This window comes from Erinaceus europaeus, chromosome 1, assembly GCF_950295315.1.
Source record: "Erinaceus europaeus chromosome 1, mEriEur2.1, whole genome shotgun sequence".
Lineage (NCBI taxonomy): Eukaryota > Metazoa > Chordata > Mammalia > Eulipotyphla > Erinaceidae > Erinaceus > Erinaceus europaeus.
This window is the reverse complement of record NC_080162.1, coordinates 109,380,679-109,407,944: the sequence shown is the minus strand read 5'-3', so window position 1 is coordinate 109,407,944 and position 27,266 is coordinate 109,380,679. Positions and strand designations below refer to the sequence as shown.

The 27,266-nt window shown below is 44.7% G+C and overlaps 1 protein-coding gene across 49 annotated transcripts in view; it reads right to left on the bottom strand.

Moving 5' to 3' along the window:
- SORBS1 (sorbin and SH3 domain containing 1) overlaps positions 1–27,266 on the bottom strand; it is a 331,521-nt gene that overhangs the window by 262,634 nt on the left and 41,621 nt on the right. For 2 of the 49 annotated variants that reach the window (XM_060193320.1, XM_060193308.1), the window contains exon 2: positions 17,013–17,112. The exons of the other annotated variants lie outside the window; for them this stretch is intronic. The gene's annotated coding sequence lies outside the window, so the exon portion shown is untranslated. The remainder of the gene's footprint in view (positions 1–17,012; positions 17,113–27,266) is intronic. 49 annotated transcript variants of the gene reach the window in all.

The window sequence follows — 27,266 nt, the reverse complement described above, 5'->3', positions numbered from 1 at the left end:
GAGTGTGTGTGTGGGGGGGGAGGGGGGGAGGAGAGACCTGGTTGAACACACATATTACAGTGCACAAGGGCCTCGGTTCGAGCCCCCAGTCTCCACCTGCAGGCGGAAAACTTTGCAAGTGGTGAAGCAGTGTTGTAGGTGTCTCTCTGTCTCTATCTACTCCTTCCCTCTCAATTTCTGGCTGTCTATATCCAATAAATAAATAAATATAATTTAAAAATCATTTAATAGAGTCCCTGTAACCCCAGGCAGATGGGTATCTGGCTCCAGTTAAAAGTCCAGCAGTGACTTGAACTGGCAGCACCTTCCAGAGTCCTGAAATGCTCCATCCCACCCAGCACAGAGCTGGAAAGCCAACGCTGGCTTCAATCAGCTCCCATACGCCCACTGAGGGAGGCACCACGTCCTGAACGGCAGTTGGCCAAACACGTGTGAGGGAGGTGCAGCTGCTGGGGCTTTCATGTTTACCAGGAAGCAAGAGTGTTGATTTTGCAGATTTTTGATAATGTTTTCCCAGCCAGTATTATTCCCAGCCCATCTGAAAATACAATCTGAACAACACCCCTTTTTCTTCATCAGTCTCCTTGAACTTAAATGGTTCCTGGAAAAGCTTTTCTTTTCTTTTAAATTATTGATTTATAAAATTGCAAGATAACAGGGGTACAACTCCACACCATTCCTACCACCAGAGTTCTGGATCCCCAATTCCTCCATTGGAAGCTACAGTAGTTCTCCCAAGGCTGCAGATATGGGTTAACTATTATTTCTACAACTATCTGTCTATATTTGTATATATTTGCCTTTTTATTTTTTAAGGTCCCATCTTCTCTTCCTTTCTAAGTCACACTTACACCCATTATTAATCAAAATGCTCCTCTTTTTTCCCCCTTCTCTCTCTATGTCCTGATGGAGTTGGGGTTCAGAACCGTCTGATCATCTTCCCCTATCATTTTTCCCCCTCTGGGAGTATGAACCAAAGTTCCCCATGGGGTGCAGAAGGTGCACAGTCTGGCTTCTGTAATTGCTTCTCCTCTGGCCATGCGTTGGCAGATCAATCCATACCCTCAGCCTAGGAAAATAAAAATATATTCTTTTCTACTGGAACTCTGGCCCAACAGCTCTGTTCAATACCACCACAAGGCCAAGAGAAGAGAATTACATTCCCACATGCCACACTTGGGCTTGGGACCCTGAGATTATTTGGCTACAAGATCTAAGGGCCACCAGCTAAGACCATCTGGCAAGCACTCATCCGCATGGCCCATCTTGGGGTCTGTGGTTGTACTGAATAGATTTCATGTTCTCACTTTAAATTTAGTTACCCGAATACAATAAGCCACAAAAGATTCAAATGACTATTATGAATCAAGCGGTTTCTTCTGACTGAAAGCAGTGGGCAAAGCAGCCAGCCATCTTGCTGGAGGGATCTGGCATGCCACCGCAGAAGAGGGACAGGATATAGAAAGAGCCATTTACAAAATCCTGAGAGTTTGCCCAGGTCCTTTTGAAAAGTAGATTCTTGGGTTGTTTCCTGATTTTTTTTTTCCTCTCCACAGTCTTGAACATTGGCTATTATGTAGAAAAAGGGGGGGGGGGGGAGAAGAAGACACAGAAGAAAGCATTTTAAGGGAACAAAATATATCCTTGGGAGATACAGGGAGAATGCTGTTTGAAGTAAGGGCCTTTTCTCTCCATCTTCCTGACACGCAAATTCATACACACAAGTAGCATTAGGACTTCTGCTGTGGCTACAGCCTCGCTAGCTCTGTTGTAAGCAGTAGCCTCTGCCACTCTCCTACGCAGATAGCACAGTTGACTGGGCAGCTCTCTTCTTCTTCTTCTTCTTCTTCTTCTTCTTCTTCTTCTTCTTCTTCTTCTTCTTCTTCTTCTTCTTCTTCTTCTTCTTCTTCTTCTTCTTCTTCTTCTCTCTTCTTCTCTTCTTCTTCTGATGCTAGTCTACTTGTGGTTAAAAACTCAGTTGGTCACGGCCCAGGCTGAGCTTGGCTCCTCCCTTAGACGAACTATTTAATAACAGTGATCCTTAAGGGACCTGACGAGAAGCGCCTTTCCACCTAGGACACTGAGGTGATTATCTCAGCCCAGAAATGTTAGAGCAAAGCTACCTACTTTACTTTGATTAGATATATCTGTATGCCTATATCTGTATGCGGGCATACTGCCAAAAGACCAACATAATTTCAGAGCTAAAAACTGAAGGCTATACAGGGAGATAATCAGACAAAAACAGGAAGTAAAAGACATTTTAAAAACTATTATTATCCACAATAAGCTGTTAGAATGGGCCTAGTATGGGCAATAAAGGGAACCCAGACTTTACTAGACCTTGGGGCAGAAGAAGAGTTTGTACAAGTAAGAATGGAAGACCCCTCAAGCGAAAGCTCTCTCTCTCTCTCTCTCCCTTCCTTTACTTTATTTTAATAAGAGAGAAATACAGAGAGAAAGACATAAAGAGAGACCAGTGTCCTGCTTATCTCTGGTGGTGCTGGGGATTAAACCTGGGACCTCAGAACCCCAGGCATGAAAGTCTTCTGCCGAACAATTATGCTGTCCTTCTAGCCCGAAAGATCTCTTTATAGACTGTAACAAAGACACTAAAGCTTTTCTTCTCAGAGAGACCAATAACCCATGGGCCAACCATGAAGCAAACCCCACACCCCAGCCACACAGTTTTGTCTCAGGTCTGAAATACAGACTCTAGCTAGGAAAGATATACAAACAAAGAGGCTCCTAAGTAGCAGGAGTGATAGTGGTGTCAGGCCCAAGCAAAAATTAGTCAAGTCAAGGGCCCATCAGAATATACCTGAAATCCGTCTTTTTAACAAGTCACTTAGCTGATCCCAAAAGGGAACGAATGACTGCCAACCTGTTCAGCCTGTCATCAGCTGAAATGGAGGTAACTAAAGAAAAGGTTGTATGTTTCAAATAGGTGAGGTCTGAGCAGAAGCCACACAAGTAGTGGAAAGCAAGGCAGGAGCGGCAGGAGACATTAGTGGAAAATCTCACAGGGGGAGAGAAGGAATGATATGTGACCAAACCCACAGGGAGATTTCTCCCTACACTGCAGCTCTGGAAGATCCTAAGAAGTATGGATTCTGTACAGAATGACTGAAGCTTACATGGATTCAGACCACACTCAAGAACAGAAGACTTCACCAATGGATGACAATGCCCAAATTCAATCCAAAGCACTCTGCAAGAGGTACCTTCTACTCAACACACCACGACCTTGAGCGTGGTGCCTCTCAGAGGTCAGCCCCATCCTAAGAGAAGCAGGGAAACAATGAAGTAAGTCATTTCCACCCCACTCCAGACATCCCAGCACTGACCAGCACCACCAGCACCCACTCAACTGCCTGGCTATAATGCTGAACCGACATCCACATTCACCCTCCCCTGTACCCCAAGAGAGCCGATGGCTTTCACCTGGCATTGTCTAGACCTGGGGAAACAAACAGCAGGGTTCAAGTCCCCGGTCTCCACCTACAGGGAGAAAGCTTTGCAAGTGGTGAAGCAGAGCTGCCAGTATCTCCCTTTCTCTCCTCCTTCCCTCTTGATTTCCAGCTAACTCTAGCCAATCAATATAGATAATAATAAAAAAAAAAGTTACTAACCTTGCCCCCATGGTACTTATCCCCAGGATCTACACATATACAACTGGCGGCAAGAATAAAATCAACATACTTTTTTTCAAATATTTGTTTATTTACTCCCTTTTGTTGCCCTTGTTGCTTTATTGTTGTAGATATTATTGTTGTAGTTATTGTTGTCGTTGTTGTTGGACAGGACAGAGAGAAATGGAGAGAGGAGGGGAAGACAGAGAGGGGGAGAGAAAGATAGATACCTGCAGACCTGCTTCACCACTTGTGAAGTGACTCCCTTGCAGGTGGGGAGCTGGGGGCTCTAATTGGGATCCTTATGCTGGTCCTGGCATTTCGGGCCAAGTGCGCTTAACCCACCGCATTACTGCCCGACTCCCAACATACTTTTTTTAAAAAAAAAAAATCAAAGCTATTGTTACCTCAAGTTTCTTTTTTTTTTTTTTTTTTTACTTTTTTTTTTCCCTCCAGGGTTATTGCTGGGGCTTGGTGCCTGCACTATGAATTCACTGCTCCTAGAGGCCATTTTTTCTATTTTGTTGCCCTTGTTGTTTACCAGTGGTGTTGTTATTATTATTGTTGTTGTTGTTGGATAGGACAGAGAGAAATGGAGAGAGGAGGGGAAGACAGAGAGGGGAAGAGAAAGACAGATATCTGCAGACCTACTTCACTGCCTGTGAAGTGACTCCCCTGCAGGTGGGGAGCTGGGGGCTTGAACCTGGATCCTTACGCCGGTCCTTACACTTTGCACCATCAGCAGTTAACCCACTGCGCTACCACTCGGCCCCCTCAAGTGACTACTTTTAAGACAGTATTTCAAGTGAAATACAATGTTATTTTATTGTATTTATTGTTATTATTATTATTGCCTCCGGGGTTATTGCTGGGGCTCAAATAAACTACGAATCCATTGCTCCTGGAGGCCATTTTTTCCATTTTGTTGCCCTTGTTGTTATCGTTATTATTGTTGTCATTGCTGTTGTTGTTGCTGGATAGGACAGAGAGAAATCGAGAGAGGAGGGGAGACAAAGAGGGGGTGAAAGACAGGCACCTGCAGTCTTGTTTCACCACCTGTGAAGCGACCACCCTGCAGGTGGGGAACCAGGGGCTCAAACTGGGATCCTTATGCCAGTCTTTGCACTTTGTACCATGTGCGCTGAACCTGCTGCGCTACCGCCTGACCACTGTATTTATTTTTTATGAGAGCACTGCTCAGCTCTGGCTTATGGTGGTGTGGGGGACTGAACCTGGGACTCTGGAGCCTCAGGCATGAGGGTCTCTTTGCATAACCATTATGCTGTCTACCCCTGCTGAAACACAATCTTAAATCCATTGTTAAGATCTACTTAGTCTCAATGCTGACCTGACACAGACAACAATCCTCCACAGATAAATGGACCAAGCACAAAATGTATAAATTGAAAGGGTGGAACTCAGACTGCAATATTTGTGGGACACAACACAGAGATGATAGTTGGATCTAGATAGAGGGAGAGGTCAAAGGGCATGGGGTGGCAATGCCCCAAGAGGTTCCAATCCAACATTCCCATCATGAACCCATAGGAGACAAAAGCCACTTAGCCTTCAACCTCTGTTTCTTCACCAGAAAGTCAACCACAATGTGTGTGCTCCCTCTCTCACACACACACCACCACACCACACCACACCACACCACACCACACCACACCACACCACACCACACCACACACACACAGTGGGGGGAGGCAGAGAGGGAAAGAGAGAATGACTCAGAGTTGTTGAGACTATCGAATAACAATATATGTGCCTGCCACAGCATACCTTCAACAAATGGCTACAGTTTATATTAATGCCTAAAGTAGCATTTATTTTATTTATCTTTTTTTTTTTTTTTGCCTCCAGGATTATCGCTGGGGCTCGGTGTGGACACTGCAAATCCACTGTTCCTGGTAGCTTTTTTTTTTATTATTATTATTGACTAGGACAGAGAGGAATTGAGAGAGAAAGAAAGAGAAAGAGAGATATCTGCAGACCTGCTTCACCATTTGTGAAGTGCTGGGAAATTGTGCAGATGCATTCACAGCTGCCATGTTTTCCCCTCAGCCTACTAGTTCCCGTGAGAGTTGGAACATTCTGGGAGTGCCTGTTCCGCCATGTTGTTCCCTCAGGACATTGTCTATTTCCCCGCGATATCTGGAGTGCTCTGGTTACTCCTCCCCCCTCCCATTCTCACGAGAGTTATCATCCTATCCTGGAGTGCTATGGTTACTCCTCCCCCTTCCCATTCTCGCGAAAGCTACTCCTATAAAGAGAGCACCTTGCTCTCTTGCCAGCGCTTCACTCCGCTGTTCAGACTCAGGAAAGGTTACTGCGTGAGGTGGCCATTTTCGCTAACTCCACGTGGCCCAACCTGCTTCTCTAGCACCCAACTCTGAGGTGCCAGCGCAAATAAAGATTTGTGTTTCCTCTTCGCTCCAGACCCCCTCTCTCTTCTCTGCAGCCCGCGCACAACAACATCTGGCTCAACAACAGTGAAGCTTTCCCCCTACTAGTGGGGAGCGATGGGGCTCGAACCTGCATCCTTGTGTGGATCCTTGCTCTTAGTACTATGTGCCCTTAACCGGGTGTGCCCATCCCCCTAAAGTAGCATTTATACTAAATTTTTGCCCTGAAAAGTACACAACTAAAACAAGTAGCATATATGTGACCACAGAAGGATAAATGGTCTCCAAAAAAAATGAAGAGAAAGGAGAGTCTCTGGCCTTCTCTCTGGGGACCTTCTTTGGCTTCCTCAATGGAATCTGATAAAGCAGTATGTTCCCCAATGGTCCCAGCCAAGTCCGCTACATAGACTTCCTATTTATCCTTAATAAGGTAATCATTTTTACAATCTTACCCTCATTTGCTTAATGTCTATCTGCCCCCCCCCCCCCAAAGGCCAGTAGGTTCCATGGGACAAGAAGCAGGTCTGTTTCGGTTTCCCAGCATATTTCCTCAGCACTCTGACTGCCCAGAACCAGTAGGCACTCCACTGTCAGGACAGTGAATCTTGCCAGGGCAGCCGGGCAGGGTTGCCTAAAGGGAAGAGAAGTTTGTGTCCAGCTGACTGTGCAAATGAGCTGGTGACTCACATGGCAGAGAGAGAACTGTGACTCAGGGATACCTGGAGAAGCATGCAACTTTTTCCTGCCCCCAATAAAAATCAATCAACCTCTGACCCCTGGCCAAAGGACTGATGACTAAGCCCACAAGTTATTTAACCACAAGCAACTCCTATTCCAATGGTACAGGCCCATGAGGGTCTCAGTTTGCTCACAAGACAAGTGCTGAATGAAGTTCCCCCTACTTCTTCATTAAAGGAGGTAAGACACCAGCCTCATCTCACTTCAAATTCTGAAGTGAGTTTTATGGAAAATGATCTGAATAAATGATCTGAAGATAAACTGAATGAGGTGGATACAGTGTCTGTTCTACAAATGAACAAACTACCTCAGGGAGGTAAGAAATGCATCCAGAGTCACCTAGTTAATAAGCAGCAGAGCCAGAACTGGAATAGAATTAATCAGAATAAGAAGTCTATGGCTATTCCCATATGCAGCTACCTATACTCACATGGGGGAAGTTTCTCCAGACAGTGAAGAACGTGCCAGCTTCCATGAGTCAAGGCAATAGAGTAAAATACACTTGAAAATGAAGATTTGGGGCCGGATGGTGGAGCACCTGGTTAGCACACACATTACAGTGCATAAGGACTTGGCTTGAAGCCCCTGGTCCCCACCTGGAGGGGGAAAGTTTCACAAGTGGTGAAGCAGTGCTGCAGGTATCTCTCTCTCTCTCTTTCTTTCTCTCTCTCTCTTTCTCTCTATCCCCCTCCCTTCTCAATTTCTCTCTCCTTATCAAACAAAATAAAGCTTAAAAAAAAAGAAAAGAAAGTGAAAATTATTCTAGTCTGAGCTTTTTAACACTCTTCTGTGGCCAGGGATAAGTCTTTTTTTTTTCCCCTCCAGGGTTATCTCTGGGGTTTGGTGCCTGCACTGCAATACACTGCTCCTGGAGGCCATCTTTTTTTTTTGCTGTTGTTGTTGTTGGATAGGATAGAGAGAAATTGAGAGGAGAGAGGAAGACAGAGAGGGGGAGAGAAAGATAGATGCCTGAAGACCTGCTTCACCACTTGTGAAGCACCCTCCCCCTGCAGGTGGGGAGCTGGGGGTTCGAACTGGGAGCCTTGCTCCAGTCCTTGTGCTTCCCTCTATGTGCACTTACTCTGGTGCGCCACCACCCGACCCTGGGATAAGTCATTCGATCTCTGAGTCCCCACTAATGTCAAAGAGCAGACCAGAGCACCACTGAAGGTAGAAGACTCAGTGCTATTGAATGTGTACGTGCCTGCTAATCAGAGACTATTAGGAAATTGCATCTGCCCAGCCCTTTTCCTAACCCCACACACTGCTCTTTAGCTCTCCCTCAGCCAAAATGGAAGTCAATCAGATTTCAACTTTCTAATTGTAAATGGAGGAATGACAGATCTCTGCCTTTTCTACTAGGTTGCTAAAACTGACTGGAAGAAACGGTGGATAAACTGCAACTGTTTACTATACATTTAATTAAACCTGAACCTCCCTTCCTGTAGCAGGAAATTGGGGGGGATATATTCATATATCTATGCAATGAGAGAAACATAACCCCAAATTCCCTTTGGGCTTGTGCCCACCAGCAGTCTTCCATGCAGTATAGTTCCCCCTGGGACATGTTCGGTATATATCCAAGACCATTAGCAGGAACAGCCATTAGATGGCCATCCATCCATCTATCCATCCATCCAAGTGACAGTCTTTCCCTAGCATCAGCCCCTACAAGGCTATGCAGAGTGATCTGGAACTTACAGTCTCTTCTACAAAGCCTTACAAGGTCAAAAATGTTCAAGTTGAGTAATTCCTATGATGAAAAGGCTTGGAACAGTACAGACTCAATGGCCAACACAAAGGACACTTCAGAAGCCAAAACACAACAGCTAAAATATGAAACACAGAGTCAGCAAAGAGCACTACAGAGGCCAGCAATGGTGGTGGTGTGCAGGTTTCTGCAGTGCACCAAGTCCATGATGTTACCAGCCCCTTCCAGGACACACCAAAGACAAATGGTCTCTGTCCATGACTAGGCCACCCCCAGCACCAAAAGAGGAATCACAAAATAGTTGACATCCTTTTTTTTTTTTGAAGGGATGCTGAGCCCAGAGTCAAAACCCATAACAAGCTTTAAGTGGACAGCAAAGTATGGAGGGATTGGACAAAGCTGTGGTGTTGATGACATTCATCAAAATAAAGCCAACAGCATGAGGTGAAGCAGAGGGGGAAGGATACAGAGGAAGAACACAACCCTTTCTTTACCACAAATGTAGATGTACTAAGCCCAGCCAGCAACACTTAAAAAAGATCTCAGAAACAAGGAAGCAGGGAGAAACAACAGGGAAAAATATAGTGTATGAAAAAAAGATGAAAACATAGGAGGAGGATATGGAGCTGAGTGGTAGCATAGCGGGTTAAGCATACATGGATTAAGCACAGTCGGCACCAAGCTCAAGGACCGGCGTAAGGATCCTGGTTCAAGGCCCCAGTTCCTCACCTGCAAGGGGGTCACTTCACAAGTGGAGCAAGTCTGCAGGTGTCTGTCTTTCTCTCCCTTGTCTCTGTCTTCCCCTCCTCTCTCGATTTCTCTCTCTTCTATCCAACAACAATGACAGCAATAATAACAACAGTGATAAACAACAAGGGCAACAAAAGGGAAAAAATGGCTGTCAGGAGCAGTGGTTTCATAGTGCAGGCACTGAACCCCAGCAATAACCCTGGAGGCAAAAAATAATAATAATAAAAAGAGGAGGATAAAGTTTATTTTATTTATTTTCCCTTTTGCTGCCCTTGTTGTTTGTTGTTGTTGGTGTCATCATTGTTGGATAGGACAGAGAGAAATGGAGAGAGGAGGGGAAGACAGAGAGGGGGAGAGAAAGACAGACACCTACAGATCTGCTTCACCTCCTGTGAAGTGAACCCCCTGCAGGTGGGGAGCCAGGGGCTTGAGCGGGGATCCTTACGCTGGTCCTTGCCCTTTGCACCACGTGCACTTAACCCACTGTGCTACTGTCCGACCCCCGAGGAGGATAAAGTTTAAAGGAGGAGGAAGAGAAGTAGAAAAGGAGAAAGAGGAGAAGAGGAGGAGGAGAAGAAAAAGAAACAGCATCAGGGGCCAGGCAGTGGCACACCCAGTTAAGTGCACATAGTGTGAAGTATAAGGACCCGCACAAGGATCCCGGTTCAAGCCTCTGCTCCCTAACTAGGGATGAAGCAGGTCTGCAGGTGTCTATCTTTCTCTCTCCCTCTCTATCTCCCCCTCCCCTTTCAATTTCTCTCTGTCCTATCCAAAAAAATGGAAAAAATAGCGCCAGAAGCAGTAGATTCTAGTGCTGGCACTGAGCATAATGGTTATGCAAAAAGACTTCCATGCCTGAGGTGCCAAAGGTTCCAGGTTCAAACCCTAGCACCACCATAAGCCACAGCTGTGCAGTACTCTGGTAAAAAGAGAGAGAGGGAGAAGGAGAAGAAGAAACAGCAGCGACAACAACAGCCCAGTGTTAAGACAGCCCTGTGTGACACTGCCTGGTAGTCCAGGCCTTGTTACTCCAGCCCCATGTACCCAGGCTGTGCAAGGAGTTCTGTGATTCCCCCTAAACATCAGAAATCAAAGACATAACAAACCTAATAAGCCTATTGTCCTAGGACATCATCCAATCTCCTACAACATAAAAAAGACAAACTGACAAACGTTGAGTGAACTCAATAACGTACCAGACATACTCTGGAGACATCTCTGGTTTCTCAAGTTTAGTTGCTATGTGCCTAGCATGCCTTTTAAAACTAAATGATAAAACATACCTTTACTTAGAAAACCAAAGTTTCCCCACCTGCAGGGGAGTCGCTTCACAAGCGGTGAAGCAGGTCTGCAGGTGTCTATCTTTCTCTCCCCCTCTCCGTCTTCCCCTTCTCTCTCCATTTCTCTCTGTCCTATCCAACAACAACGACAAGGGCAACAGAAAGGAATAAATAAATAAATATTTTTGTTAAAAGAAAAAAGTGAATGCTGATGTGAAATTCCACCAACTGTTATCATATGCTACTGGACCTTGAATGCCAGCAGTGCCCCACATCCCACCAACTTCAAGTCCTAATTCAGAATCATAGATGTAAAGTACTTAGAAGGAAACACTGAGTTAGAATTCTTTCTGCATGACCCACATGAGTCAATTTCTAAGACTGTCACTAACAATCAGCAATAGTGAACACCAGCAGCTGTAATGCACCCATTACATGCTCATGGGTCGGGCACTAGACTGGTGGCTAGGTCCCTTATCGGCGTCGATCTTTAGTACCCAGAGGCCAATGTTATCAGCTCAATTTAAAGGAGAAGGAAAAGTGAGCACAATAACCTTGCCAACAGCCACACAGCAAGGAAGACGTAGAAGAAAATCTGGACTCAGGATGGCCTCCTCTCTTCTATCACCGCCCCCCCAACACACACACACACACACACCATCATGGAGAGGAATTACGCAGATCTCCCCAACCAAACTGCATATAGCAAGACCCCACCACCACCCAGTTTTGAGTTCTTCCCCTTTTGTGAATGGACATGGAAGGTGAAAATGAATGCAGGGGATGAGAAATCTATGTGCCAGAAATATTGTGGGATGCCCCAGTAATGTCACTTAACTTCCAAACTAGTTTTTTTTATATATTTATTTGTTTGTTTGTTTGTTTCCTTTTGTTGCCCTTGTTGTTGTTTTTTTATTGTTGTGGTTATTATTGTTGTTGTTGTTGATGTCGTCATTGTTGGATAGGACAGAGAGAAAGGGAGAGAGGAGGGGAAGACAGAGAGGAGGACAGAAAGAGAGACACCTGCAGACCTGCTTTACCGCCTGTGAAGCGACTCCCCTGCAGGTGGGGAGCCGGGGGCTTGAACCGGGATCCTTTGGCTGGTCCTTGCGCTTTGCGCCACATTTGCTTAACCCGCTGCAGTACCGCCCGGCTCCCTGCTTCCAAACTATTAGCTCAAGATTTTTTTTTTTAGTCATCTATAGGGCTTCATCACACTAGGTTGACATTTTCAGATAGCGACAGACGGAGCCAGGCAGTGGTGCATCTGGATAAATGCACACACACATTACAGTGCACAAGGACACAAGTTCAAGCTCCTGCTCCCCACCTGAGGGGGGAAAGCTTCACGAATGGTGAAGCAGGGCTGCAGGTGTCTGTCTCTCTCTCTCCCTCTCCCCTCTCAGTTTCTTTCTGTCTCTATCCAATAATAAATAAATAAACAAAAATATTTTTAAAAGAAAGGAAGGGAGGGAAGAAGAAAGTAAAGAAAGAGTGAGAAGAGAGAGAGAGAAAGAGAGAGAGAAGAAAGAGGCAGAGAAACAGAGTTAAAGACATCATTACACGGAAGCTTCCTCAAGTGTCATAGGAGCTGGGGCTCAAACCTAGGTTGCACTTATAGCAAAGCAAACAACCTTCCAAGTGAGATACCGCTATCTCACTCCCCACCTCCCACCCCTGCTAGAAACGTATTTCTTACCTTAAAAAAAAAAAAAAAAAAAAAGAGTTCACTATAGAGAAGCAAGGTCAGCCCTAATTGTGCTGGGCTGCAAAGAAGCAACTTGTACCATTTTATACAAGTCACAGCCAAACTTTGTCCCGAACTTCCCGACATCAGTGCTAACACAAGATGATTCACAGGCAGTTGGGCTATCAGAGCATGAAGAGATTCTCCTTCATGGGAAAATCATGTCAGGGGTACAGGAGCACTGTTGACCAAGCTTCTGAGTCTACTGCTGAAATATGCAAACCTGAGCTAGTAAAACCTCAGGTGCACAAGTGTGACATTAAAAAAGGCTTTGTTGTTCTTTCCTATTTTTCTTGTGTTCTCAGTTCTAGTCTACTGTGTTCACCTTACTCAGAATATGTATTCCTTTGCTTCCTCATTTCTTTTTTTAAAATATTTATTTATTTATTCCCTTTTGTTGCTCTTGTTTTAGTGTTGTAGTTATTACTGTAATTGTTATTGATGTCATCATTGTTAGATAGGACAGAGAGAAATGGAGAGAGGAGGGTGAGAGAAAGATAGACACCTGCAGACCTGCTTCACCGCCTGTGAAGCGACTCCCCTGCAGGTGGGGAGCCAGGGGCTGGATCCTGGATTCTTACACCGGTCCTTGTGCTTTGTGCCACCTGCGCTTAACCCGCTGCGCTACCTACTACCCGACTCCCTCTTCCTCCTTTCTTGTGGTGCCTCTCTTTCTCTCTCTCCCTCCCTCCCTCCCCCTTTTTCTGTGTCTCTATCCAAAATATACATAAATAAATAAAATAAAATATTCTGAGGGAAAAAAAACAAGCATTAAGAGTCCCAAAGATGGCTCAGCAGTAAAGCACTTGCCTCATAAACATGAGGTCCTAGGTTCAATTCCCTTCACCACATACAAAAATAAAGAAAAATGCTAAGAGGTAATCTATTCCTACTTGGAAAATTAAGAGAAAATAAAACCACTTTCACTGGCATTCCTACCATGGTTATTACTGAGACATTTCCTGGTAGATGTTTTTCTTTTCTTATCGTTTAGAACATGGTTGTGACTGCAGCTTAGTCTGTTTTCTGTTCCTCCAACTACAACGTCTACCATCAGTGTAGTTTATTCTGTTTCCTGTTCTTCCAGCTATGTCTTCCACTAGCCAATGGGCACCTGTTCCATGGAGCCTCTGCTGATCCTCCTCCTGCCCGGGTGAAACCGACCCTGTATTTCCACTATCCCAGGACATACCTGAAGCACGTGACTTTAACAGCTCACTAACTAGCCCCTATAAACCACAGCACCTGCAAAGCAGTGTGATGATATGCTCTGATCATTTTTTCATTGCAGACACAAAGAACACCAAGGTGTTAATAAGAATTACGCTAGAGTGGCTTGCCATAACTTATTTTAGCATTCCTGCCACTATTTTGATTCCAAAATTTTCCTTAGACATCCTATAATTTATTTCATGCATATTTAAGAGAGTAGGGAAGCTTCTTAAAGCAGCAATGATCAACTTCCCAATCACACAAAGGAAAAAGGGGTCTGGTGGCACAAGAGTCATTGCCTTCATTACAAAGTGAAAGAGCGGGTGATCCTGACATATACAGATAAATAATCCCCAGTAAGCAGAGTCCAATTATTGATATGACCCCAAGCAACATTAGAGAGCTTAGGGACATTTAGAAAAGAATGTCAATGGCTGGGAGTATGGATCCACCTGTCAACGCCCATGCTCAGTAGGGAAGCAATTACAGAAGCCAGACCTTCCACCTTCTGCATCCCAGAATGACCTTGGGTCCATACTCCCAGAGGGTTAAAGAATATTAAAGCTATCAGGGGAGAGGATGGGATACGGAGGTCTGGTGGTGGGATCTGTCCGAAATTGTACCCCTCTTTTCCTATGTTTTTGTCAATGTTTCCTTTATATAAATAAAAAATTTTTAAAAAAAGAATGTCAGCATCAGGGAAAGGCAATATGAGGGTACGTGATGGTCAAGTCATGCAGAAGGCAACCAGTGGCTTCTTGTTGTAATCATTCAATTGGTAAGTCAGGTAAAATGCAAGAGAGGATGCATCCTGGTGTCAGCAAAGCACCTAAAACATCTCACAGGCTTCTTTTGTATTATAGATAAGTTGGTGAACTAGAGCCAAGCAGCTTTCAGTCTTGGGTGATTATCTAGCCAGCTGAAGCACTGGCTACCAAATATACATTAGTCCACCAAATATACATTCCTCCCTCCTGTGGGTCACCACTGTACTTGCTACACAGCACTGATTACATTTGACTGAGAGTATCTGTCCATCTTCTTACACCTATGAATCAGTACAACACAAGTCATGAACCAACCCTTGTCCATTGCCTAGTTTTATACAATTCTTTTATTTTATTTTATTTTTTTTACCAAAGCACTGTTCAGCTCTGGCTTATGGTGGTGCGGGGGGATTGAACCTGGAACTTTGGAGCCTCAGGTATGAGAGTCTCTTTGCATAACCATTATGCTATCTACCCTCTGGCTTACAATTTTTTTTTCTAGAGTAGTAATTCCATTCATATAAAGCACATCTATGGTCACTATAGTACCGGAAGGCCAGAGCTGAGTATTTACAGCAGAAACTGCAAGAGCCACAGAGCCAAAACAGATTTACCAGCTGGCCTTTTGGGGGAAATTTTTTTTCTCCAACCAGATTATTATTTCTATTTTTTTTTAATTTTAGATTTATTTATTTTCCCTTTTGTTGCTCTTGTTGTTTTTTTATTGTTGTTGTATTTATTACTGTTGTTATTATTGATGTCGTAATTGTTAGATAGGACAGAGAGAGAAATGGAGAGAGGAGGGGAAGACAGAGAGGGGGAGAGAAAGATAGACACCTGCAGACCTGCTTCACCACCTGTGAAGCAACTCCCCTGCAGATGGGGAGCCGGAGGCTCGAACCAGGATCCTTAAGCCGGTCCTTGCACTTTGCACCACGTGTGCTTTACCTGCTGCACTACCGCCTGACTACCCAGATTATTATTTCTTTATTATTATTATCTTTATTGATTGAATGGAGACAGCCAGAAATTGAGAGGAAGGGGAGATAGAGAGGGAAAGAGACAGAGAGACATATGCAGCCCTGCTTCACTACTCGTGAGGCCTTCCTTCTCCCTACAGGTGAGGACTAGGGGGCTTAAACCTGGGTCCTTGTGCATTTTAGTACATGCGCTCAACCAGATTCACCACCACCCGGCCCCCAGATTATCATTTCTTTCCATGCAAGAAGCTTCTTTTGTTCCTATGTCCCCTCTGAGCTTGGACAGTGCCTGGCACATGATAGGCACACATTAAACATCTGGTGGGGACCGGGCAGTGGCACACAGGTTAAGCACACATAGTATGAAAAGCAAGGACCCACAAAAGGATCCACCTGCAAGGGGGTCTGCTTCACAAGTAGTGAAGCTGGTCTGCAAGTCTCTATCTTTCTCTCTCCCTCTCTACCTCCTCCTCCTCCTCTCTCAATCCTATCCAATAAAGTAGAAAAAATGGCCTCCAGGAGATTTGTAGTGCCAGTACCAACCCCAGTAATAACCCTGGAGGCAAAAAAGAAAATCTGGTGAATGATCAAACAGGCTGGTGCCTCTGAAGGATTGATGACAAACTAGAGGAAGATCACTGACAACGTGGCGTGGTGTTCAACTCTCAGCCACACCCTGGTCAACGTCTTCTTAACAGTGACTGGACTAGAAACAGACAGAAGGCAGATTCTTCAAGCCCTAGAATAGGAAGAAGAGTTAACACTATAGATGACAGCATCAAGCATCAAATGATCCTGACAGCTTCGCATTCTGGGCCACACACAAAGCCTGTCAAGCAAGTACAGACTGGATGTAGTTCCAAGCTTCCTTCAGTCCATGAACCCTGCCCTAGCAACCATTCACAGGAAACAGAGTTGGTGCTGTTGCTGACCACAAGGGCCACTGGAGCCCACAATGCCAAGGGTAATGCAATCTTAATGGCATCAAAAGTAGGACAGTGTCCAATTCACAGAAAAACAGCAATACTCCCATTGTACCCTGTAGAAGGCAGGCCACAAGGGGGAGGATTCAGCTTAGGTAATGTTTTTCTTTTAAATGATTTTTTTTGGGGGGGCTGGGTGGTGGTGCACTCAGTGGAGTGCACACATTATCTTTTTTTTTTTTTGCAAGAACCCAGGTTCAAGTCCCCAGTGCCCACCTTCAGGGGAAATACTTCATAGTTGTGAAGAAGTGCAGCAGGTGTCCCTTTTTCTCTTTCCCTGTCTTTCCTTCCTTTCTCAATTTCTTTCTGTTTTATCAAATTAAACAAAAACAGGGGGAGGGGGAGGAATGACTACTGGGAGCACTGGATTCATGATGCAGGCAAGAGCCCCAGCAATAACTGCTGGCAAACCAGGAAACAGAAAAAGAAGGAGGAAGAGGAGGAGAAAAAAAAGTTTTTTTATCAAACTTTATTTTTTAAAAAAATACACATTAGGGGAGTCAGGCGATAGCACAGCAGGTTAAGCACATGTGGCACAAAGTGCAAGGACTGGCTTAAGGATCCCAGTTTGAGCCCCCAGCTCCCCACCTGCAGGGGAGTCGCTTCACTGGAGGTGAGGCAGGTCTGCAGGTGTCTATCTTTCTCTCCCCCTGTCTTCCTCCTCCTCTCTCCATTTCTGTTTATCCTATCTAACAATGACAACAATAACAACAACAATAATAACTACAACAACAATAAAAAACAAGGACAACAAAAGGATATATTATACATGAAGGCATGAGAGAGAGAGACTGACCAACTTACATTTTGGTGGTCACATGGTAGTCCAGAAAAGAGAATTTTCTTAATGAGGTACAACCATGGTTTCATAGGCATTTGGTGGCTTATAATAAAGATAGGAAGGCTGGGAGAAAGGTGAGTACCATGAGTGTCAAACACCCTTGACACTTACGCTGCCAGTAAACTTCACGCCTTATTCGCTTACTACATGTTAGACACAGCCTTAAAGGCTTGTGTAATCATCCCAACCCTTGGTGGCATGGATCCATCCTCCCACTTGACCATTCAACAACCCTGAAGAAGGGGGCAATCTTATCCTCACTTGCAGATAAGGAAACCCAGGCCAGTGTCCTCTAGTTAAAGCCAGAGTCGGTAAGAGATAGAAACAGGACTCAACCCAAACTAGATCATTCCACAGTCTGTTCTCACCTACACAACTCCCAGCCTCTCCCACCATCCCCTGGCTGCACAGGAAAAATCACTAAGGTGGCTTCTGCAGACCCTTGGGGTCTGAGCTACAGGTCTGAAATGCCCATTCTTACATGAGTTCAATACGTCCCCAAGGCTGTGTTAACTAAATTAACTATGACATTAATTTACAGCAGTAGGGCTCTAACTCGGGCAGCACCAAAATCACCTGAAGCCATGGTAAAACAGATTTATTTCTCTGTTCTTTTCATTTTGTTTTGTTGTCTCTGGAGCTTCACCAATCCCAATGGAGTTTTTCAGACAGAAAGAAACACAGGAGGAGAGTGAAAGATAATCACAGTACCAAAGGGGCCCCCAGGCTCAAACCTGGGCTGTGACAAATCAGGCTCTCCAGGTGAGCTATCTTGCCAGCCTGAAACAGATATTCAAGTTCTACCTCCTGATGTTCTGAGTCAGCAGGTATGGGGTAGTTCTGGGAATAAGGGTTTGTTGCAAGGTCCCGGGTGATGCTGATTTTTTGCTGGTGATGACAGCTTTGAGAACTAGAAGCAAAAGAGTTTCTCCTACTTAGTGGTCAATAGCAATTAACATTTTACAAGGTGTATAGCCTGAGTGAACTTTCACTGCTTTAGAAGGTCCAATGGGATACAGCCTTCCATAAAATAAAGTGAAAACAATTTCTCAAAAAGGCTTAGCAGAGTGCACACAGGTTACAAATGATATGAGCGAGCTCTATCTTTCTCTTCTCTTTTCTTTTTAAGTAAATGTCTTCAGCTTTGAAATTGTTGGTATGCTTCTAAGACCCCTTCTGTTTCATTGGTTTAATCCCCCCTGCTTAACACTGTATTCTATTTACATAACCACTGTTAACTAAGCACTGCCCTGCCTGCAGGGCATTGGTTTAATCCACACTGGTTCATGATGTCTTTTTGCTCCGCCCCCTCTCCTGATTTGCACCAGTCACTTTTCGCTCCACCCTCTCTACTCACATCCTATTTCCACCCTACTTGGCAAGTATATATATATAAGGACAGGATTGTGATTATAGTTAGTTTAGATGGCTTAGATTGTGCTGCGTTCCACATGAATACTGCGTACAGCTCAGCTATGAGCCTCTGGTCGTCTGTCTCCCGCCCGCAAAGCTAGCCCAGCAAGAAATAGATCTTCTGACATAGTTCAATGTCCCTTCTACCATACTACCATCAGATTTTAAGTTTCAAGAGACAGGGACTTTTATATCTTGTTTATGTTCTTATTCCTCTTGCATCTAAAAATCTAGTCAGAGTTCAACATATATGCTTGGATGAATGAATGAATGATGAACTAATGTAAATATAGTGAGAGATAGGTCCTAAGGGAAAAAAAATTATGTTAGGATGATGTTAAGTTACATACAATAATTCTGATAATTAGAAGCAAGTGGTCTGGGAGGTGGCACAATAAATAAAGTGTGGGATTTCCAAGTATGAGGTCCTGAGTTTGATCCTTGGTATCCTTGGTTCAAGAGTGATGCTCCGGTTCTCTCCCTACCCCACCCCTTTCTCTGATTCATTAATAGAGAAATCTCTAAAAGAAGGAAGAGGAAAAGGGGGAGAAAGAGTAGAAGCAGTAACAACAGCATTATTCAAAAACAAAATGCACCGGCTCAGTGACTAGTGTACTTCCTGTCCTTGGGGAGACAGCAGCTAATGCCGAGTGAGTAGCCCAGTCACAGAAATGTCGCAAAGCAGCTAGACACTCCAAGGTGACCCCCCTCACCACAAACAGCTTTTACAAAGTTAAATTTTAATTCCTGTACATTCCAGGAGAGAAAGGTATTCTATAAGTCCTTCATTCAGCCTAATTACACACACACACACACACACACACACACACACTAAACAAATAATATAATAACAGCATAAGTGAACAATATACTAAAATAAATTTAGTCTCATTGCTTCACTCCTGTGTCTCAGTTTCCCTGTATACAAAATGGAATGGCTGGTCAGTCTCTGGGAATGACCTAATAAAATAACTAGCAAAAAAAAAAACAGGTATACAAAAGTACTTAAAATGTTCACAATGTCTGCTTTTCTCCTCTCTGCCATTCTACACTGCAACTAATCCTTCATCTAACTGATGTTTCCATAAAAATTCAACTTAAAGAAGAATCAAGGACAAGTTCAAAATCACACTGATCTATCTACCCTTTGAAGTCCATGCCTTCCTTCACCAGTCGTAAGTGACTGGTCTATCTTCTCTACTCCTTCTCCTTTTCCATCCCCAAAACTCACTCCTCCCCATCATATAATGGGCACCCAGTGTAAACAGAGAATTATACAGAATCCTCTCAGAATATGGCTGATCCTGCCTTCTTGGGTGCAAACCTACGTTCCCCTGTAAGACAGCTTTGAACTTCCCCACCATGAATTGCTGAGGGCCTCATGAGAAATTCAAGTGTATCATCCATGTTTCCAAGTTGATTTCTTTTTCTTTTTTTTAAGAGAGCTTTTTTTTAAATTTTATTTTTTAGAGAGAGAGCAAAATGTAGAGGGAGGAGGGATGGAAAGGGTGAGAGACAGAGAGACACCTGCACTGCTTCTCTATTCATAAAGCTTCACTCCAAAGAGGGGGACCAGGGCTTGAGCTGGCAACATATATGCTCAGCTGGGTGCGATACCTCCTGACCCCCTCCAAGTTGATCTCAACACAGAATAACAGAGCCAGATATGAACCAAGATCCAGAGGACTGTTCTCAATTTTGAATATCTATTGATAAGATTCTAGGTTCCTGGAGTCAGGCAGTAGTGCAGGGGGTTAAGTGCAGGTGGCACAAAGTGTAAGGACCAATATATGGATCCCGGTTCGAGCCCCCGGCTCCCCACCTGCAGGGGAGTCATTTCACATGTGGTGAAGCAGGTCTGCAGGTGTCTATCTTTCTCTCCCCATCTCTGTCTTCTCCTCTTCTCTCCATTTCTCTATGTCCTACCCAACAACAACAACAACAATAATAACTACAACAATTTTTTTAAAAAAGGCAACAAAAGATTCTAGGTGCCAAGATTTCATCTTTATGATGGGCCAGAATGGAGCACAGAGCTTGGGTCTTATGCTCACATCAGGATCATTTCATTCACATCTGGATGACAAGATGAGTTCAGGCTAATAATAGTAGACCTTAGGCAGGAGTTCTCAGTTACCAGCACTGTGGAGTCTTAGGGGCTATTCTGTGGTTTCTGAGGGTTAAGAATAAAAATAGGAGCAGGCTACCTATTAAGCACAGTGGATTAAGTGTATGTGGCACAAAGTGCAAGAACTGGCGTAAGGATCCCTGTTCAAGCCCCCGGCTCCCCACCTGCACGGGGGTAGCTTCACAAGTGGTAAAGCAGGTCTGCAGGTGTCTATCTTTCTCTCCCGCTCTCTTTCTTCCCCTCCTCTCTCCATTTCTCTCTGTCCTATCCAACAACAACAACAACAACAACGATAAACAAAAAGGGCAACAAAAGGGGAAAAATGGCCTCCAGAAGCACTGTATTTGTAGTGCAGGCATCAAGCCCCAGTGACAACCCTGGAAACAAAAATAAATAAATAAATAAATAATAAAAATAAACCTAGGGAAGATTCTCAGGCAGCTATATAAATCCCTGACTTACTCACTTACTTTAAACATGAAAAACTGTGTTTTCAGACACAATGCCAAAAGAAAATGAGAACATGCAGCAGCTATTAAAACATTGTGAACCTCCCTTAATTATCCTGCAAAGATGATCTGAGGAGAACCAAGGCAGAGGTGCCATTTGTCAAAGAGAAGATGAAACCTTTGGCTTGGTGATGCAAATAACCTCGTCAGGATGCAGAATGCCAAAGGAAGATGACTCAGTGCAGGGAAGCCAGTCAGACACTCCAGAGCCAAAGATGAAAAGCTGAGATGAGTGGCTGTTGTAATGACTCAGCTCATAAACAGATCTGACAAGTCGCACTCAGGTGCATACTAATAAGGCTTTCTCCTTTAAAGAATACCAAAACTAGACTGGGGAATAGCTCACAGGGCCCACTCGGTCAAGATGCAAGACAGCTAGACTCTAGAGCCCAATTGCTAAAGGCATCCCTCGCAGAGACAGAACATCAAGAAAGCTAACATTTCACATTCTCGTCTTCTGGAGGCATGTAGGTGACTGGTGAGATTAGTGTGGAGTGGATTAGAGGTTGAAACCATGTAGCCAGAGATCTCTAAGCTTTGAGATGTTTAAGCATCATCTGAAGTGCCTGTGAAAAGCAGAATTCAAGGCCCCACTTCCAGGTTTTCTTAAAGGATAACTAGAAAAGACATAGCACCAGCAGTAGCACAGCAGGTTAAGCACATGTGGCGCAAAGCACAAGGACTGGCCTAAGGATCCCGGTTCAAGCCCCCAGATCCCCTCTGCAGGGGAGTCGCTTCACAGGCTGTGAAGGTGTCTGTCTTTCTCTCCTCCTCTCTGTCTTCCCCTCCTCTCTCCATTTCTCTCTGTCCTATCCAGCAACGACGATATCAACAATAGCTACAACAACAATAAAAACAAGGGCAAAAAAAGGAAATAAATAATATTTAAAAAAAGAAGAAAGAAAAAACATAGCACTGACATCAGAATGCGCTATTTCCAGAAGCATCTCGTGCCGGTTTTTTTTTTTTTTTTTTGTCCCCAGGGTTCTCACTGGGGCTCGGTATTAGCACTACGAATCCACTGCTCCTAGAGGCCATTTTTCCATTTTTTTAGACTAGGACAGAGGGAAATTGAGAAAGGAGGGGAAGATAGAAGGGAAAGAGAAAGACACCTACAGACCTTCACCGCTTGTGAAGAAAGACACCTGCAGGTGGGGACCCAGGGGGTTCAAACTGGGATCCTTGCATGAGTCCTTGCACTTAACCCATTGAGCTACTGCCCACACACCCCTACTCCATGAAGCTATGTGGTCCCTAGACTGGTTTTTTGAGAAACATAGTTCTGATCTAACAGCCTTTTTCCTTTCTTTTTTTTTTTTAAGTGGGAAAAATGAAGCCCAGAGCCCTTCTCAAGTTCTTTTTTTTTTTTTTTGTATATTCAAATATTTAATTTTCCCATTTTCTTTTTTTTCTTTTTTTATATATTTTTATTATCTTTATTTATTTATTGGATAGAGACAGCCAGAAATCAAGAGGGAAGTGGGGGGGGATAGAGAGGAAGAGAGACAGAGAGACACCTGCAGCACAGAGAGACACCTGCAGCACTGCTTTACGACTCATGAAGCTTTCCCCCTGCAGGTGGGGACCAGGGACTCGAACCTGGGTCCTTACGCATTGTAACATGTGCGCTCAACCAGGTGTGCCACCACCCGGCCCCCGATTTTCCCATTTTCATCTGTGATTAAGAGTGGGCTACAAGATTATAAGACAACAGTGTACATACAGTTCCACACCACACCCATCGAAGAGCTGTGCCTGCATATTCCCACTTCCCAAAGAGAACCACCTGGCTTAAAAACAGTTTGTCAAATCCAACTTCATGAGACCACTGCTGGGTCCACGCAGAAAGAAAAAAAAATGTGAGCATAAACAGATGCCTTTCAATATAACCCAAACTGTTGAAGGTACATTCAGCCCCAAGGCCGGCAGAATTCACTAGCATCTTACCACAGAGGGAACCTGCAAGGGGGATACCCCCACCCCCACCCCAGGAGAAAGACTGCAAGTAACAGTGACTGAATTAGGCATGGCCTCTGTGCTTGCCCAGGATTCTGTCCACACTCCAGTCACACTGTCACCGGCACTGTCATTTCCTGCTCACTGAGCACCAGCAGGGTAGAATTAAGCATCACCTCTACCACAGAGTAGGCAGGCTTTCCTGATATGTTTATGGCAAGATAGAGGCAATTAGCACCATCTGCTAGAATCTCTTCCCAAAGCCTGGTTCATCTGGCACATATCCCTCCAGTCTTCCAGTCCCAGTTCAGGGACACCTCCTCTGAGAAATAACTCCCTCTCCTCACCAGAAACACCCACCACACATACACACATACACACACACACACACACACACACACACACACACACACACACACACACACGTGTGCCCTCCTACCTCTCCCTGAGAATCTTGTATATACCTGTTAACATTCACCACATGGTTTGATAATCATCCTGTTTTCCAATGAAACTCCTCCTTGAGGACAATGATATTGGTCTTTGAACCTCAACTCCAGACTCAATTTGCTATGAAAACAAATGTTTAGAAGGTGGCAGAAAAGATAGGAGGGAGGAAATGATCTTAAAAATCCTTGATACAAATTCAAAGACCCTACAAAGTTGCAGATGTATTCCAGGGGGCCTGAGGAAACCCTTAGTATTTCCTCTGTTCATATTTGAAAAGTAGAGTCCTTAGGTCGGGGGTGGCACACCTGGTGGTACACACACATTATTGTGCACAAGGACCCAGACTCAAAGACCTGGCCCCTGACCTGTGAGGGAGAAGCTTTGAGAGTGGTGAAGCAGGGATGCAGATGTTTCTCTCTCTCTCTCTCTCTCTCTTTCTCTCTCTCTCTCCCCTTCTCCTTCACCTACTCTTCCCTCTAAATTTCTTTGTCCTATCAAATTTTAAAAAATGATAAGTATATTTTTTAAAAAAGGAAGAAAAGTAGAGTCTCTTCTAGGAGTTAATTTGGTAGCATTAGGAGTGGGCTTCACTTGAGACACACACACACCCTGCAGTTTTTCCTCAGCAGACATCAACTCCTTCCTCCAAGCTAACCCAGAGCTCCCTAATCCCCTTAAGTACTCCCTGGGTTGCCATGGTCTGTACCTTCTGTGCTGAGTACGGGGCACTTACCTCTACCCACTTTACCATCCCCCGCAACCCGGACATCTGTGGATAATACTCCTCTACAAATTAAGTCAGGTGACTCACAAATGGAAGCACTAGCTAAAAATGGGGCTTTCAAGCAAAGCTGAGGTTCTTTTTAAGGTGACACTGAGCCAGGGCCGGCAAAACAGCTCACTTGAATAGTGTGCTGCTTTGCCATGTGCATGGCCCAGGTTCAAACCAGCCCCTACTATTATTACACATTTAACTTCAACATGGGAGATGAGCGGTGGCACACCAGTTAAGCACACAGTACTAAATGCAAGGACCCATGCAAAGATCCCAGTTCGAGCCCCTGGTTCCCTACCTGCAAGTGGTGAAGCAGGTCTACAGGTGTCTATCTTTCTCTCTCCTCTATCTCCCCCTTCCCCTCTCAATTTGTCTGTCCTATCCAATAAAATGGAAAAATGGCCTCCAGGAGAAGTGGATTCACAGTCTAGGCACCGAGCCCCAGTGATAATGCTGGAGGCAAAACAAAAGAATGTCAGCATTATTTCTCTCTCTCTCTCTCCCACTCCCTCCCTCTGCCTATCTGTCTCCTCCACCCTCCCTTCTTGTGATCTGTCTCCATCTTTAAAAAAAAAAAAGGAAGCCAAATCAGACATCTACCCTCTGCCATCAGCTCTGACAAGTAAATTAATAGTCCACAAGCAGATAGGGCTGGAACAAGTTTAAAGATCTGAAAGTTTGTCTGCAAGTTCATCTGCAGCTCACACCCTGACATTCCCTCCTTTGCAAAGCCTGTGTGGGTAGCAAGGCCTGCTCTGCCATTTATCTCTCTCTCTCTCTCCCTCTCTGCTCCTCAATTTCCATGCATGGACACTGCACTGAAAAGATAAATGACTTATCCAAGGTCACCCTGCTGAAAAGCAGAACTAGAGAAAAGCAAAATGTTCAGCCCCTTCTCAGAGCACCCTGTAACTGCATCTGCAGCACTCACCTGTTATCTCCTAACCATAAGTGGAGTTCTGTGCGCAAGTGCTTTTTTTTTTTTTTTTAGTTTTTCCTATTTGCATTTTAACAAACCAGATTTCCTGTTTCTTGTGTTTATTATACACAGGATATTTTTTTCCCTAGTACCCTGAGAATGATTCCCATAGGAAACATTCAACTCCTCTGAAACTCTTTTGACACTAAAACTCTTGCCCCTGAGAACTTTTCTTCAGTGCCATAACAAGACTGCAAATCCCTGATAAGCCTCTGCATGATATAGGGAAATGGCCCCAGCTTTGAGTCAAGCAGTCCTGGTCCTACTACCAAAGAAGCTCTACAAACCACCAGCATTAGCCTCGATTTCCTGAAACTCGGTTTCCCTGTCCCTATTCACAAAATGCCCTACCCATAAAATGTGAATCATTAAACCTAAGAGGTTGCTTCAAGTTAAAAAAAAAAAAAAAAAAGGATGCATAATCCATAGTGCAGGGACTGACATGGGTAATCTCCCTTGAAAGTGGAGTAGGGGGAAATGCCATAAATATTTTTAACATTCCCTGAGAATTCCTCCCATAGGAAACACTCAAGAAGCAGGCCTGGTAGTGGCATAGCTGTCTGAGCACACATATTAAAATGTGCAAGGACCCAGGTTCGAGCCTCTGGTCCCCACCTGCAGGGGGAAAGCTTTTTAAGTGGTGAAGCAACACTACAGGTGTCTCTCTTTCTCTCTCCATCTCATCTCCCTTTTCCCTCTCGGTTTCTGGCTGTCTATCCAATAAATAAAGATAATTTTTAAAAAATGTTTTTTTTAAGGAAACACTCAAGAAGATATTCTGTCATGAATAACTGCAGGCATGGAGGAGAAATCAGAAATGAAAAGAGCTGCTTTGGCACTTCCAGGAAAGGAGGGTGGTAGAAAGGATGATTACTCTCCTGGGCTACAAAGACCTCTCAAACATCCAGTTCCTCGTTCCTAACTCCCCCACTTTTGGGTGTGTTATCTACAAGACACTGAAGCTCAGTGAGTCTCTGCAAAACAGAGATAATCTTGTTACCAGTCCTGAAGGTTCAGGATGATGTGAGGCAATGTCTCAAAGTGTGGCCAGCCACCACCTGTGTGCAGGGCCTCAGTGGTTGCTCCCAGCCCTAGTTCCTGTTTCTTCCTCCCTAACTGTTGGTATTCCTCATACTGGTTTGGTCCCCTTCCCCCCATCTCTAGGAGATTGTGGTTTAGCCCTGCTAGTTTCGCGGGGCTGCTTGTCCCTGCCCCAAGGAACCCCTACAGAGTTACAGAGTTCTTGGCGCAGCCGCGTGAGGAGAAGGATGCAGGAGAGATCTGTGTGGTGATTAGTTTGGGTTAGTTTATGAATCGTTGTTCATGAATAAAGAAATACAGCTTCCCGGCCCAGCCGTGTGTCCTCGAGTCTCTGTCCCTGTCTACTGCCTCGAAGCTAGCCCGGCCTGCTGGAGCCTCCAAACTAAACGACACCTAATAGAACCTCCCCTTGCTGAGTCACCTCCCCACCTGCCCAGATGACTCCAGAAGTACAGTCACCGGGGGCCAGGTGGTGGAACACTGGATTAAGCGCACATAGTACAAAGCAAGGATCCTGGTTCAAGCCCTGTCTCCCCACCTGGAGGGGCGTAGCTTCACAAGCAATGAAGCAGGTCTGCAGGTGTCTGTCTTTTTCTCTTCCTCTCTATCCTCTCCCACCCCTCTCAACTTCTCTCTGTTCTATCCAAAAAATAAAAAAAAAAATTAAAAATTAAAAAGGCCATAGGAGCAGTGGATTCATAGTGTAGGCACCAAGCCCCAGTGATAACCCTGGAGGCAAAAAAAAAAAAAGTACAGTCACCTTCTGGTCAACAGGGTTTGGCTCAGAGGTGGACATGTGACCTGGCTGCAGTCAAAAAGGCATTATGGGCAAGTGATGGAGGTGCCTCTTGCAAGAGAGTCATGACAGGGTAGCCTATCTCTAACCCCCTTTCTCCCTCTGGCTATGGCTGTACCTGAGGAAGACATCTGAAAATGCCACAGCCCTACCCTCATGCCCAGATGAAG